The sequence below is a fragment of the Misgurnus anguillicaudatus genome, chromosome 15 (genome assembly GCF_027580225.2).
Source record: "Misgurnus anguillicaudatus chromosome 15, ASM2758022v2, whole genome shotgun sequence".
NCBI classification, from domain to species: Eukaryota; Metazoa; Chordata; class Actinopteri; order Cypriniformes; family Cobitidae; genus Misgurnus; species Misgurnus anguillicaudatus.
This window is the reverse complement of record NC_073351.2, coordinates 19,696,390-19,710,989: the sequence shown is the minus strand read 5'-3', so window position 1 is coordinate 19,710,989 and position 14,600 is coordinate 19,696,390. Positions and strand designations below refer to the sequence as shown.

Sequence of the window (14,600 nt, the reverse complement as noted above, 5' to 3'; positions counted from 1 at the left end):
TATTTTTTAAGTTATGAAGGTTTAAATCAAAACAAACCAACTGCAGTTGAATTGAAATTAATTGGAATGCACAACCAAAAAAACAAGATTTCTGAACAATTAATATATATATATATATATATGCATTTGGCAGATGCTTTATCCAAAGCGACATACAATGCATTACAACAAGGCAAACATTGTACCAATGTGTGTTTCCTGGGTTCGAACCCATGAACTTTGGCACTGTTAATGCAATGCTCTACCACTAAGCTATACATATGAGCACATAAATATTATGCACTAGAGGTTTTTACAATTTTTCTTTCGTTCTTTCTTTCGTTCTTTCTTTGGCTATATTCATGGTCGAGAACTGCACTGTTAATCGATACACAAGTTGATCCACACAAGTTAATCCCAATTTTACAATTTATTTTATTTACAATTCACAAAAATACAGTTATAAAAGCCCCCACACATTGAAGAGGTCTGTGTGAAGAGGTTGAGAAAAATTCAAGGTTAAAAAGAATATTTACTTTTTGAACTCCTAACATTTCTGTACTCTACACCTTACAATGTCAATAACAGGCAACCATTTAGTTTAACTGCAAATACAAATGGACATCTTTCCAGCTCCTCTACCTATACTTCTTTCATGTGTTTTTATGTCATCACCCAGCCTCATCCCCTTTTTTGTCGTTGTAATGAAAACAGGGAAAAGAGGGAAAGAGGGAAATCTTTAAAGGGACATTCCAATTTTTTGGAAAATATGCTCATTTTCCAGCTCCCCTAGAGTTAAACATCAGATTCCCACCCTTCTGAAATCCACTCAGCTGGTCTCCGGGTCTGGCGCTACCACCTCCAGCACAGCCCGGCACAATCCACCGAATCCGACCAGACCACCAGCATCGCGCCAAAAAATATCCAAAGAGTTTTAATATTTTTCCTTTTTAAAACTTGACTTTTCTGTAGTTACATTGTGTACTAAGACTGACAGAAAATTAAAACTTACTGATTATTATGCCAGTTTGAGAGTATAGTTCCTAGCCATATCTGCCTAGAAAATCACAGCTTTTAATTTTCTGTTGGTCTTAGTACACGACGTAACTACAGAAGAGTCAAGTTTTAAATAGGAAAAATATTGAAACTCTTTGGTTACTTTTTAGCCCAATGCTAATGGTCTAATCGGATTCAATGGATTATGCTAAGCTATGCTAAAAGTGTTAGCGCCAGACCAGGAGATCAGCTGAATGGATTTCAAAACGGTAAGAATCAAATGTTTAACTCTAGGGGAGCTGGAAAATGAGGATATTTTCAAAAAAGTGAAATGTCGCTTGAAAAAGCCCTCATGAAATTTTTTTGTCCTAATATTTTTTGTTGTACTGATTACCATTGGCAAAACCATTGTTTTACTACAGTATCACTGCAATACTTTACTATATAAAGGTCACTAAATTATCAATTCATATTTAAAGGATATGGAACAATGTAAAGATGTGATCTGAGATAAAAGCTGTTAAGGAACACCGTGAACACCACTATTACTGTATGTGGAAACTAGCACATTGCATTTCATATTGTGTGTTATTAACAATAAACCACCAAACCTTTGTATTTAACACAGTCTCATAAATAACACAAACATCTGCATTAAGAGGTTTCAGACATTATTTGAAGTTTATTTATGTAAAAACAAAGAAAAATCCTAAACCAAAGAAACTCTTATACATGGCCTAAAGCTTCAAAAGATACTAAACCTGATATTCCAGCAGCTTAGTTTTTCTGCCATAACACTGTAAAGTACATGTTACTCGCTTTCAGGAAAACTCACCAAACAGCTTTTTGTTGTGTGAATTTTTTCAAATCAACAGTGAGAATAAATCAACATTTCTTATGAAAGTTCATCTCATGTAGTGATTAAATGCAATACATTTTCAGCATGCAGGGTATCTTGCACAAAAAGCTTGTTTCACACAAAGACACACTTTATAGAGCCAGTTTTGTATTGTTGTCTGCCTACAGACTTATGCACAAATTAATAAACAGTTACATATTTAAATTCAGCAATATAAGAAAAACATTTACAATGAGGCAAATGGACGTGTTACAAGTACAGTTAAGCTTGGCATTGAGTTAAGCAATGTGCAGCTATGACAGATCAGCTGTCTCAATGGACAGGCAGAAAGTATCGGGCACATGCCCTTATCAGTTCTCCGTCCAACGGATAATAAATGGATAGCTGGGCTGAAAAAGTGATAAGGACATGTGGTCGATCAAAATCTAAGCAAGTTCTACATATCTCACCCTTTGTCATCTGTTAGAGCAGAGTTCACGCTATATGTCATTCTTGGGTTGTTGTCATTATTACAGATGGTTCAGTATGTCCAGTCCGGTGTATTCACAAACAAGCAGTAGAGTGGCGTCAACACAAAAAATGTGCTTCAATCTGTTGACTGTATTGTGGGTATCGTGGATTCGCTCCAATGCAGTATCCAAGGTGCTACTCGGTATTCACTGAGAAGTTAGACACACCTCATTGATGAGCTTTATCTCACCTTAGCCCGGCCCTACTTCACTTTTCCTAAACTTCTATTGGTCCCCATCTGAGATTTGGAATTTAGTCACTCATGGCCAATAGGGAAAGAGAGGAGTGGCCAGGCAGTAAGGATGAGAAAAAGGTGCTGTTCACACAGGTGTGGTTCATTTGCACATTCCAGCTCAAACATACCTGTCAGATTAAGACTTCATGTCCATGCCCTGCAGAGACAGCCTGTTTAGTTTACAATCACTCACACCACATTCATCTCTCTAATTACTTTTCACTCTAATTACTTTTCACTTGCATTCCCATGCAAAACAACTTTCTCTCCAGTTCCGTCCAAAAACATTTGTTTGCTTGTTTGTTTGCGCTTTCACTTAAAAGAAGAAAAGTCTGACTGATTTTTTTGGGATTGAATAGAATATTTAAATCCTAGAATAAAGAAAACATTTGTGTACAATGCATATTTTTAAAATTATCAACATAATCATTTTAAAATTAGGTTTTGTAGAGCAGTTTCTTAACTGTTGAATACAGTTTTTATTTGACATTACAAGTCTTGTGCTAAGTATCATGAAACTGTCTAACACTGTCAAAAATAAGCCCATGTCACTGGGGCAGTACCCTTTGAAAAGGTCCTATTATGTTCCATTTAGGTACAGATATGTTATACATTTGGTACCAATATGTACCTCTTATATCAATATGATCTCACGACAAGGCGTGTTATAGTCGTGAAAAATTTAGTCTTTAAAATAGTCTTTCATGTTTGTTGCACGACTTTCTTTTTCGTGTCATTTTATGTATTGTTTTCTCATTTTCCCCCTATTTTTAAATCATTGTCGCTTGGGGTTGGGGTTAGATTTGGGTTTGGGTTAGGATTTACTTTTATGTACTGGTTTCTACATGTTTTTCTTTCGCTTTTAAAACTTATCCTCGCCTGGAGTTAGGGTTAGAGTTGGGTTAGGATGTCTAAAAATGTAACAGATAGTGATTCTACACTGTAAAAAATACTTTGCTGCCTTAACATTTTTTGTTGAATCAACTCAGATTTACAGGTCATTTCAACTTACTATTATTTATCTTGACTATGAGTTGTTATAACTAGAGGTGAGTTGTTATAACTTATAAATTTAAGTTGACTTTTCTCAACTATATTTTATAAATTGTGACATCTAATCTCTGTTTACATGACTTGTAAATCTGAGTTGATTTAACAAAAAATTTTAAGGCAGCAAAGTTTTTTTTACAGTGTAACCCCAAGCGACAATGGTACGAAACCAGGAAAAAACAATGAGAAAACAATACATAAAATGCCACGAAAAAGAAAGTCGTGCAACGGACACGAAAAACTTTTTATAGAAATTCGTGCGAGTGACACGGAAAAGACATTCGTGCTCGAGGCATGAAAAAAATCTGAATTTTGTGCCATGGACACATATAAATTAATCAAATTTTTTGTGACCATAACACGACTTTCTGTAAGATCAGTTTGCTGAGATACTAAAATGAACTTTATAAGTGCAAAGTGTACTTTTTAAAAAGCTACAATCACTGTTAGACTTTTTATTGTATATATGCGGTAACGCACTGGCAACGTGTTGTAACTGCCCCATTACAGTACCATAACTGTACATGTTTTTTACAGTATGATGCCTTTATCGCAGTTCCATTTTACAGTATAATACCCTTACTGTAACCTAGTTTAAAAAACATATTGCCTTGAAGGGGAATCGAACCCTGGTCGCCTGTGTCATAGGTCCATCACAGTGCCCAAGAGTCACTTAATAAAAGTTACTCGCTATACTCCCCAAGTAGCCTCTTCTGTCACTCTCCCGACACTCCGAGGAGCGAAATCTTGGCATCACTAGTGTTTTGAAGTCTTGAGGTCAAATTTAAATCTGACGGTCAAGCATTTATCCATAATCCCTTTCTTGTTTCCATCTACAATTCTCAATAAATTATTTACACTGCTGAAAAACAATTCACATTTTGAAATTTGCTTCACTGCTAAAAGCATAACAAATAAAATGTATTTCATTTCATAGATATATTTTATTTTTCCATTTTGTATGCTTTTATAAGTTTTATTCAACTACAGTAGCACTACTGCTGTTGTTTTACAGCAGTCTACCGCAAATTCAAAACATACAGTAAATCACTGTAAATGAAATGTTAATACCCATAATGCAATGCAGATTACAGTAATGAACTGGAAAAGAAAATTATGGTATTTTACTGGGCATTTTGTGGTAAGTAACTGTAGAAATTACAGTTAAGTCTAACAGTCATCCCAGTGACAGCCAGGGACCGTTTTTTTTGGAGGGGGGGCAATAGAACAAGGGTGTTACCATTGTTCAGTACCAATTTATATATATATATATATATATATATATATATATATATATATATATATATATATATATAGAGTATATATATTATACACTCTCAGAAAATTTTTACAAAAAGCTGTCCTTGTGATGGTATCTTTTAAAAAGGCCCCAATATGTACCATTTTGTTACAGATATGTAAAGTTGAGGTACGCACCTTTTAGGTACAAAATTTTACTTTTTTAAAAGGTACCTCCCCAGTGATAACTTTTGTACCTTTTTTTCTGAGACTGTATAATATAAAAAATTATAATATGATACTTCATAATGGTTACACCCTTGTTCTATTGGCAGAAAAAAAACGGTCCCTAGTTGTCACTGGGATGTTAGCTAGATTCCTAGAGTTCATATTAGCAGTCGGAGAGGTACATATTGCTACCAAATGTATATCTGTACCTAAATAGTACATAATAGGACCTTTTTAAAGGATACTGCTCCAGTGATAGTTTGGGCTCAATGCTTGTATACTCTAAGAAAGCATGTGTTAATTTTTTACACATCTTTTGTGTTTTTAACACATTATGTGTAATTTTGACACATTACATTTCATTTTGTGTTGATTTTGTGTTAAAATACAAACAAGTTGTTAAAATGAACACAAAATGTGTTGTTTCAATAATAACACAGAGATGTGTGGATTCTGGGACAACACATTTAGTTAAATGCGTTGTTTAATGTGTTGTTTTTGTGTTGTATATGTTGTAATGTGTTGTTTTTAACACATCCGCTCTACAATTGAGCTTAACTCGTATAAAGACGAAGAGACGTTTTAAAAGAGAGGGTGGGATTGGTGTTGCATACATTTGAAAGATTTTTACCATGAACACTCTACAGACCAGCTCTGTGTGCGTTTCTGCACGGTCTACCCTCAGGATCTTGATCCATAATGACGCCTAGGCGAGGGCGGGCGTCCCCTGCTTCTGTCTCTGTTTGCATTGCACACCCTGCTTATCTTAGTCCAGTTCCTCTGAGCCGGGTGTGAAAGTGTGGTGCTAAAGAAAACACAGGCTGCGTTCTCTCGATACAGTTCCGGCTTTCTTCTCCACACCAGCTGCCAGTGGCACTCACACGGATGAGGGGAGATCTGCGAAAGCATCTCCACTGCATTGCGGCGCTCTCTCCTGGGATTAGCTGGGCTCTGCATTCCCAGTTTCATAATGCTGGAATCTTCAGTGCACAACCAGCGCTTGCCAACAGAAGGCGGGGGTGGTGTGGGACATAGCAGTGAGAGTATGAGGTGTGAGATGTGCGGTTTGGGTACACCGGGCAATATTATCAGCTGGATCTCAGTGTTTCTCTATATGTTCCTTTATAAAAGCAGGTGCTTGGATCAAATATGCATTTTTTAAGGTCATTAAGGTTTCAGTTTTATAATAATTCGTTACATTTATATAGCGCTTTTCCAGTGCTCAAAGCGCTTTACATATGAATGGGGGAATCTCCTCAACCACCACCAATGTGCAGCATCCACCTGGATGATGCGACGGCAGCCATATTGCGCCAGAACGCTCACCACACACCAGCTTATTAGTGGAGAGGAGACAGAGTAATATAGCCAATTAGTATGAGGGGATGATTAGTAGGCCTATGGGCAAGTTTGGCCAGGATGCCGGGGCACACCCCTACTCTTTTTCGAAGGACATCCTGGGATTTTTAATGACCACAGAGAGTCAGGACCTCGGTTTAACGTCTCATCCGAAGGACGGTGCTTTTTTTTTTGACAGTATAGTGTCCCCATCACTATACTGGGGCATTAGGACCCACACAGACCACAGGGTGAGCACCCCCTGCTGGTCTCACTAACACCTCTACCAGCAGCAACCTGGTTTTCCCAGGTGGTCTCCCATCCAAGTACTGACCAGGCTCAGCCCTGCTTAGCTTCAGTGGGCAAGCTGGCTTGGGCTACAGGGTGATATGGCTGCTGGATGTTTTATATGACAGACTTAGAAAAAATGGTCAAAGTATGTACACCTTAAAAATTATTTGTTGGCTGGACAACCATTACTTATTCAAGTAATTAGATTAAAAACAAAAAACTATATGGTTCTACACAGGTGCTTCACTGGTGCTTCACCGGTGCTATATGGCACTAAAAATGGTTCTTCTATGATTACGAGCAAAGAACCACTTTTGGTGCTATATAGCACCGTTTGTTTTTAGGGGCTGTCCACATGGAGACGCGTATCACTGTATACGTATAAATTTGTTATCGTATTGGCATTTCATCCACACGGATCCGGCGTTTTGGGAGACTGAATCTGCAATTTTTTGAAACCGGGTCCTAAAGTGGATAAATCTGAAACCGACACCCTTGCGGTTTCGTCTGTACAGCCAATCCGTATATAAAATGTCATCACATCACGTGTCGGAAGCGTCACACGTAACAGCAACAACAATAACGGCGGACTACGTGATTGTGTCCGTGCTACAGAAGCTACTAAAGCCTACTAGCTTTATTACAGCAAAATCTATTGCTTCTATGCAATTGTGGTGAGCAACAAGCGATAATGGACAACACCATACGTTGGTTATGCGCATGCTCAAAGTCTTCTTCTTCGTGTATAGTGTATATCTGTGGCAGAATTACAGCGCCCCATACTGGTCTGGCATATATACTACACCGCTTTCAGTCGGTTTCAGTGGGTTCGTGTTTACGGATTATTTTTTTAGAGCAAGGAAAAAATGATCGGATAGGGAATGCACCGGCTTCGTGTGGACATAGCCTTAGAGTGTAGAGCCACGTGATATGCAAATTTCCCATAATGCCTTTCCAGCCAAAAATTCTGACATGTCGTAGCCATTTTGTGAAACACAAGCTGATGCAGTACCCTTTAAAAAGGGTAAAAATATCTATATATGTACCTTTGGGATAATAATATGTATCTTTAAGATATTATTTTGAACTCTTTGGGGCGGTTTCCCAGACAGAGATTAGACTAGTCCTAGACTACAATAAATGTAACATATCTTAAAATACACCAGTACCCTTGTTTTGCCTCAAAATGCACACAGGTAATGTTTTTAGTAAAGCATGTTTGTTAAAACTAGTTATATTTCCTAATTAAACTAAGGCCTAGTTCTGGCTTAAGCTAATCTCTGTCCGGAAAACCACCCCTTTAGGTGCAAAGCTGTACTTTTTGAAAGGGTACAGCCCCAGTAACAGATGGGGTACATATTTTTTTCTGACAGTGTCGGTATGTATCAGGTAGTTTGTTTAAAAAGTGTAAATAAACGTTAAGAGGTTATAAATAGCGAATGTGTACATTGTAAGATTAACTTACTGCTTTTTTATACTTTTCTCTTTAAATATAAAATGGTGTTTGATATTTACTCTAATATAACAAAACAGATCAACATGACCCCATATGCGTCAAGCTTAACTAGGCTACTATATTTTTGGCACAACTCTGTATTGTCCACAGATGGCTACATCAGCATATATGAACGATAATTGTATTTTTTTATAAAATGCAATAATATTTTGTGTTGTGGGGTCTACAGTGGTAAATCAAATGTAATATAAAAATAAATTGAGGACTTTGATATTAAAATAGTTTGTGTTTGTTTAAGTCATTTAAAAAATATTTTCTAATATTTATTTTTTTATTTAGGTAACACCTTATTTGGTAACCTTTAGTTGAGCTCAGATGCAAAAGCCCCTAAATGCCACCTGCATCCAAAATGAAATAATGATTTAACAGAATGCTTTCAGCATTAAATGAAATATTTTCACTTCAAATCTGTTCAACCTGGGCTGGGTTTCCCGATAACGATTGAACTTAGCACTTAAGAGCGCTTTCTACAAGCTACTTAACGAACATTCGTTTTTCATTTACGTGCGTTTCCCAAAGATGCACGTGAAACGATCGCTCGCAGCTGGGTTTTAAGTGCTACTTACGAGTCGCTATCTGTTTGTCAAGTGCTGAAATGTCACCTATATGGAATGACTTGAAATTGTAGCAGAAGCTTGTTTAGGCTAATGATCTTTAGCCGATGTGCACTAATATTTTTTATATTTTTTATTATTGTTCAATGACTTTTTAAATGTTTTAAAATTGTTCATAATGAAATATTCTTTTCCGTATTTAGTTAGGACTTGTCCCACTGCAAAATGCTTTCTGGATTTTATATTATAGTTTAGATTAATATTATTATTTGTTGTTTATTATCTATGTTTATTTATTATTATGGAGTATTGCATTGTACCGTAAATATTTATTTGGTTTCTTTAATCAGATGCCAAACCCTTCAAATTTTTTTTTTTACTGTAGCCAGATGAATTATAGCAGAAATTGGTTGGAACAATTATCAATTTGCTAGTACCACCTTTTACCAAAATTGTACCAAATACGTTTTCCTTCTTTGTTAATTTATGTTTATTAATTTAAATTTTATTTTCCATTTGAATTTTAAATATATTATATTAAAGTAATTTAAACAAATAAGCAAAGAACCCCCAATAAATAAATATAGCCTACATTTAAAACATTACATTATCGTCATTGCAGGAGTGTAATTTGCTGGTTGTCCTGCAGGTGACCTTGTAACTCTGTTGTCTTACGATGCACTTATGAATTAACGATTACTCCAGACCACTCGTAGATCTACGATGATTTTTAAGTGCAACTTAAGCTACGAAGCTTTTGGGAAACGGCCCGTAATTCTAAGATGATTCGTACGATCGTTTTATCTACTTAGCCTTACGATGCTTTTGGGAAACCCGGCCCTGCTGTCAGGGCATTCAAGAATTTCAGTTTGTTGGCAGAATCCATTAAAAGTTGATAAAAAAGCTAATTTACAAGAAAACGTGTCAGAATAGTCTCTGTTGACTATCATATTCTATTGATAATCTTGGCCTCTGTATGTCTGACCATTCTTCAACAGGCAAAAACAAGTTTTAAAGTGCACACCACTCCTTGAGGTATAATTTATGCAGCAAAAATACAAAATATAATATTTACATTTTTAAAAAAACTTCATTTTTTTTGTTTAAGCAATGTTTATGAGTTTGTTCAAAAGTCAGTGTGATTGCTTTCGTTTCATGTGCAATTAAAAAAAAGTAAAAGTTTCTATAGTATTTACAGATAAGACACACTTATGTGTACATTATGAACTAGACGTATACACACACACAAGCACAAACAGACACATTACAATCTCCTGAGAGCCAGCTCTAATTAAAAAACCGCTTGAAATAGCCACTAAGGTCTATGGGCTAATAGTGTCATGATGAGGGATGATTGTACAATGGGTAGGGGGAGATTTACACACTCTATTGTCTTTTAAAGACAAGAGTTGGTCAATATAGAGGGGGTTTGACTAGGTCTTCTTACTGACATTGGTAATTCTCTGTAATGATGCCTTTAGGGGACTTCCTGATGGCAGAGTACAGGCTTGAATGGTTTTGGGGATGGCAAGTGAAATTTTGCACTAATAGGCTGCGCTGTACGAACACAAATAGGACAGACTACAAACTGCTTGACAACATAATTGTTTTTCCTCTTTAGTCCTACTTGTAGTACTATAGATTGCAATAATCAATTCCTAATGTCAATATAGAATCATACAATGTATTATACATGATATATATATAACTTAATATTTTTAAGTAATTTATATAAATATTCAGAAATATAAATTAAATATCAATTTAGAGTTCATGTATGATATTTGCAATTTAGTAATTTGCATTGTTTTTATGAACACACAGTGACTTGAACCCACATCCAATGTGTTGCTAACACACACATCACGTCTATTTTTGCCCATTTCTATGTGTACATGTGCAATTCTTGTATGTGTTCCCACAAACAGCAGTTTATTGGCTGATCTGGCGCTCATAATGTGGTGATATAATCCTGTTACTCGCTCAACAACACATTTTCCTCTTTGATAGCAAAGCAGTGCACCACAGCTCTTTCACCAGCAAGCGGCGGCACAACAAGTTTCTAAAAATAGGCAACAACTTTATTTCTCAAGGGATACACAGCCTTTTCTAGAACGTCGTCTTCTATTTCTAAACAAAGCATTCCTGCAACAGAAAAATACACACTGTATAGATTATACTTGACAGTGCACCTTTATTTTGTGTGCATTGTATTTCAAAAGCACATATTTACATGAAGTTTTTGTGTAAATATTTGTATTGTTTTGCTATATTATACCTCGGTCTTATGCACATTGTATTCACTGTTACATTCAGAAGATGAAATCAATCCCTGCTTTGTGTGGAGAGTAAATCTGGAGCTGTGCATTTGGTTGTGATGGTGATGATGATGTTTCATAACATGCTGTTTAGCTCTGTTTGCGGTGGCTTTTGAGATGTGAAGGATCAACCCTACATATCTGCCTGAAAGACTTTTTCCCCCAAACCATTTTTGGCTGTACTGAAATTCACTCAGTTGCTATGGACACAGATCATAGTTTTTTTATCTGTGTCCATGACAACAAACTGACTATTACAGGAAAGGCCTACAACGTAATTCACTTTAGACTGCACGTGCAAACAAAATCCTGACACATTAAAGCATTTAGACTATATTATGGGAACCATCTCATTTGCATACAAAGCACTCCAGTATATTAGTTGTGTCTGTCACTATATTTAATGCATTAAGGCTTTAACAAATGTGTTAAAAGGTAATAAAACAACTTCACATAATATAAAAGTATAGTTTGATGTTGTGGTGTGCTGTATCATTCTATGTAACAGAAGTGATAATGCACAAGCTTTGGTATTACAGTACTTCAAACATCCTGTATGAATGCATGCGAGTTTGTTTGTTCAAACAGTGTGCTAATGGTGCAGCGGTGCATGTACAATACCGCTTCAGTGTTTTCCATGCTGACACTAATTGTGGCCTGCATGTGGGTATAAAATGAAGAGGCTGTATACTAATGATGAATGGCATGGAGAGGCTGAGTTCAGATGCATTTCAATAGCTATTATTCACCATTCAGTGAGAAGTGGAAATGGTGGTGGACTCCAAGGGTGCAGATGACGAGAAACATACTGAATGTCATGAAATTAATATTCGTTAGTTCTCCTTCTCAGTACTAAGATGGGAAGCTTTTAAAGCTCATTTTGGAAAATTAAAGGAATAATGAGTTGATTTTTGCATTTTGATAGTATTTATTTATTATTTTCCGTGAACATATTTTAATCCAATATGTAAGATCATGAAATGTGATATTTTTCTGATTCTTCATAATATTTATTTGCATGTGGCAAGCACAGCATGTAGAATTATGGCATAAAATCACTCACAGAGACATTTAAAGGGGCCATGGCATAAAAATCTGACTTTTTCCATGTTTAAGTGCTATGATTGGGTCCCCAGTGCTTCTATCAACCTAGAAAATGATAAAAAGATCAACCCAGTAACTTAGTTTTGGTAAACTATTCTCTACAAGCACATAAAAAAACAGGTTGTTGAAATTTGGCTCTCCTTATGATGTCATAAGGAGCTCTTATTATAATAATACCACCTCTTAATCTGCACTATCCAACCACAGCACTGCCATTTAGTGCAGAGAAAAAGAGAGAGAGAAAATAATTCAAAGCACAATTGAGTTTCAATTGCAACAAACCACCATCATTGTGATCAGTGTTTGAATTTCGTCAGCTCATTTGCATTTTAAAGGACACGCCCAAAACGGCACATTTTTGCACACACCTACAAAGTGGCAATTTTAACATGCTATAATAAATTATTTATATGGTATTTTAAGCTTCACATATGTCCTCTGGGGACACCAAATATTTATTTGACATCTTAAAAAAGTCTTGTGCCATGGCCCCTTTAAAACAAATATATTAAGTACATTCTTAAAAACCAAAGGTCCTACGAACGCTATCTTATGGCAATTCGTCCGTATTCCACAAGGTGGCTAATTCGTATTCCATTAAAGAGCACCTATGGTCCGATTTAAGTTTTTACATTTCCTTTGGTGTTTAAGTGTGTATTAGTACATGTTAACAGTATGCAAAAGGTACAAACCCCAATGTAAATGATGACGTGAGTTATCGTCTCCAACGTAAATATCTTTCTTGGACTACAACAAACACATGGATTGTAGGCAACAGTTTACTTCCTGGGATTGGTGATGTAGACAAGAACAACATTATCATAATTCCTCCCGCTTCCGACTGACAGCCTGTAAGTTAACTCCTGTTAGCATTGCATTGGCGTGAATCTTTCAAACATGGTAAGGAGCGTCACATTTCCGGCTGACGTCAGAGGTATTCAGGCCAATCACAACGTACAGATTAGCTGGCCAATCAGGGACACAGAACTATCAGGAAGAGAGTGAAATCTGGAATCACAAAAATGTATGATATGTGGAAAATAAAGTGTTTTTTTACCCTAAATTACGCAAACACATTGTATACCAAAAACAAAAAATAACATTGTTTTTTAGCAATGAAATAGGTGCACTTTAATTCGTACATTCATACATTTGTCTTTGCCTCTGTGACGTTGGGGTTAGGGGTGGGGTTTTGTTATTGTTTTTTATAATAATCATATGTTTTTGCACGATTAACTTGGTAAAAAATCATACGCATAAGCCAACTCATAAAATATGTATGTTTTCTCTTGAGATCAGAAGAGTCTTAAACCCCATTCACACAGACCTTTGCCAGACAAACTTCTGTGTGAACGCAAACACGTCCCGTAAATCTTCTGGGATTGTGCCGGAAATAGGACCCAGTAAGATACCCGGAAAAGCCTCTGTGTGAACAAGAAGCCGAAAAAATTCCGTAATGGGCGTGTCGTAGTGGGACGCGAGCTTCATCACAACAAAAGTTATGGTTCAGCTCTTTAAAACGAGAGATTTACATTCAGATCAACATTCATGACGAGAAATGTCGCAACTAGACTGAAGCAGTTATCAGGAAATGATAAATGAGATGCATAAACAATGCTGAGCGTGCCGTAGGACGCGCGTGTCATGGCAACATGAAGTTGGTTCAACTCTTTAAAATGAGGGAATAATATGCAAACTTCAGATGCTGCGTAGAAGAAAGTGCAGGACTTTAAAGAGATCACGTGTCTTTCCGGGACCTTGCAGATTCCGGAAAATCATTGGCAGTGTGAATGAACAAAACATCAAACGATCCCGGAGCATTTTCCGTGTATTTTCCGGAATGTCTGTGTGAAAAGGGCTTTACACTGTTCAAAAAAATTGCCAAAAATGATCCCTAGCTGTCACTAGGGTAGTGCCCTTTCAAGTAGTACTCATTTGCACATAATATTAGTACCTCAGAGGTACATCCTGCTACCAAAGAGTGCATATTAGTAGCATACCTCAAACATAATAGTACCTCAAAGGGACATACTGGTACCAAATGTATTCATATCTAAATGGTACATTAGCATCTTTTTAAAGGGTACTGCTCCAGCGGCAGCCATATATAGGACCATTTTTTTGTCAGTGTAAAATGGGTTCCTCACAGCGATGCCATAGAAACATTTTTAACAGTCTCAAAAATGAAATGTGAAATTCATGATACAATTTTTGTGATTGTATATTTCAAAACAATGGATGGAAATATATTACCTCATTGTTGGTACAATGATAGCACATTAAGAGTCGGTTTCATGGACAGGGCATATGTCCCAGACAAAAATGCATGTCCGAGCCTTAATTTTAAAACAACTTGGACTGACGTATCTTAACAGTATCTTAT

At 36.4% G+C, this 14,600-nt stretch overlaps 1 pseudogene; it reads right to left on the bottom strand.

Moving 5' to 3' along the window:
- Positions 1-6,718: 6,718 nt before the first annotated feature.
- LOC141349809 (5S ribosomal RNA) lies at positions 6,719-6,835 on the bottom strand (annotated as a pseudogene).
- Between the last annotated feature and the right edge of the window lie 7,765 nt (positions 6,836-14,600).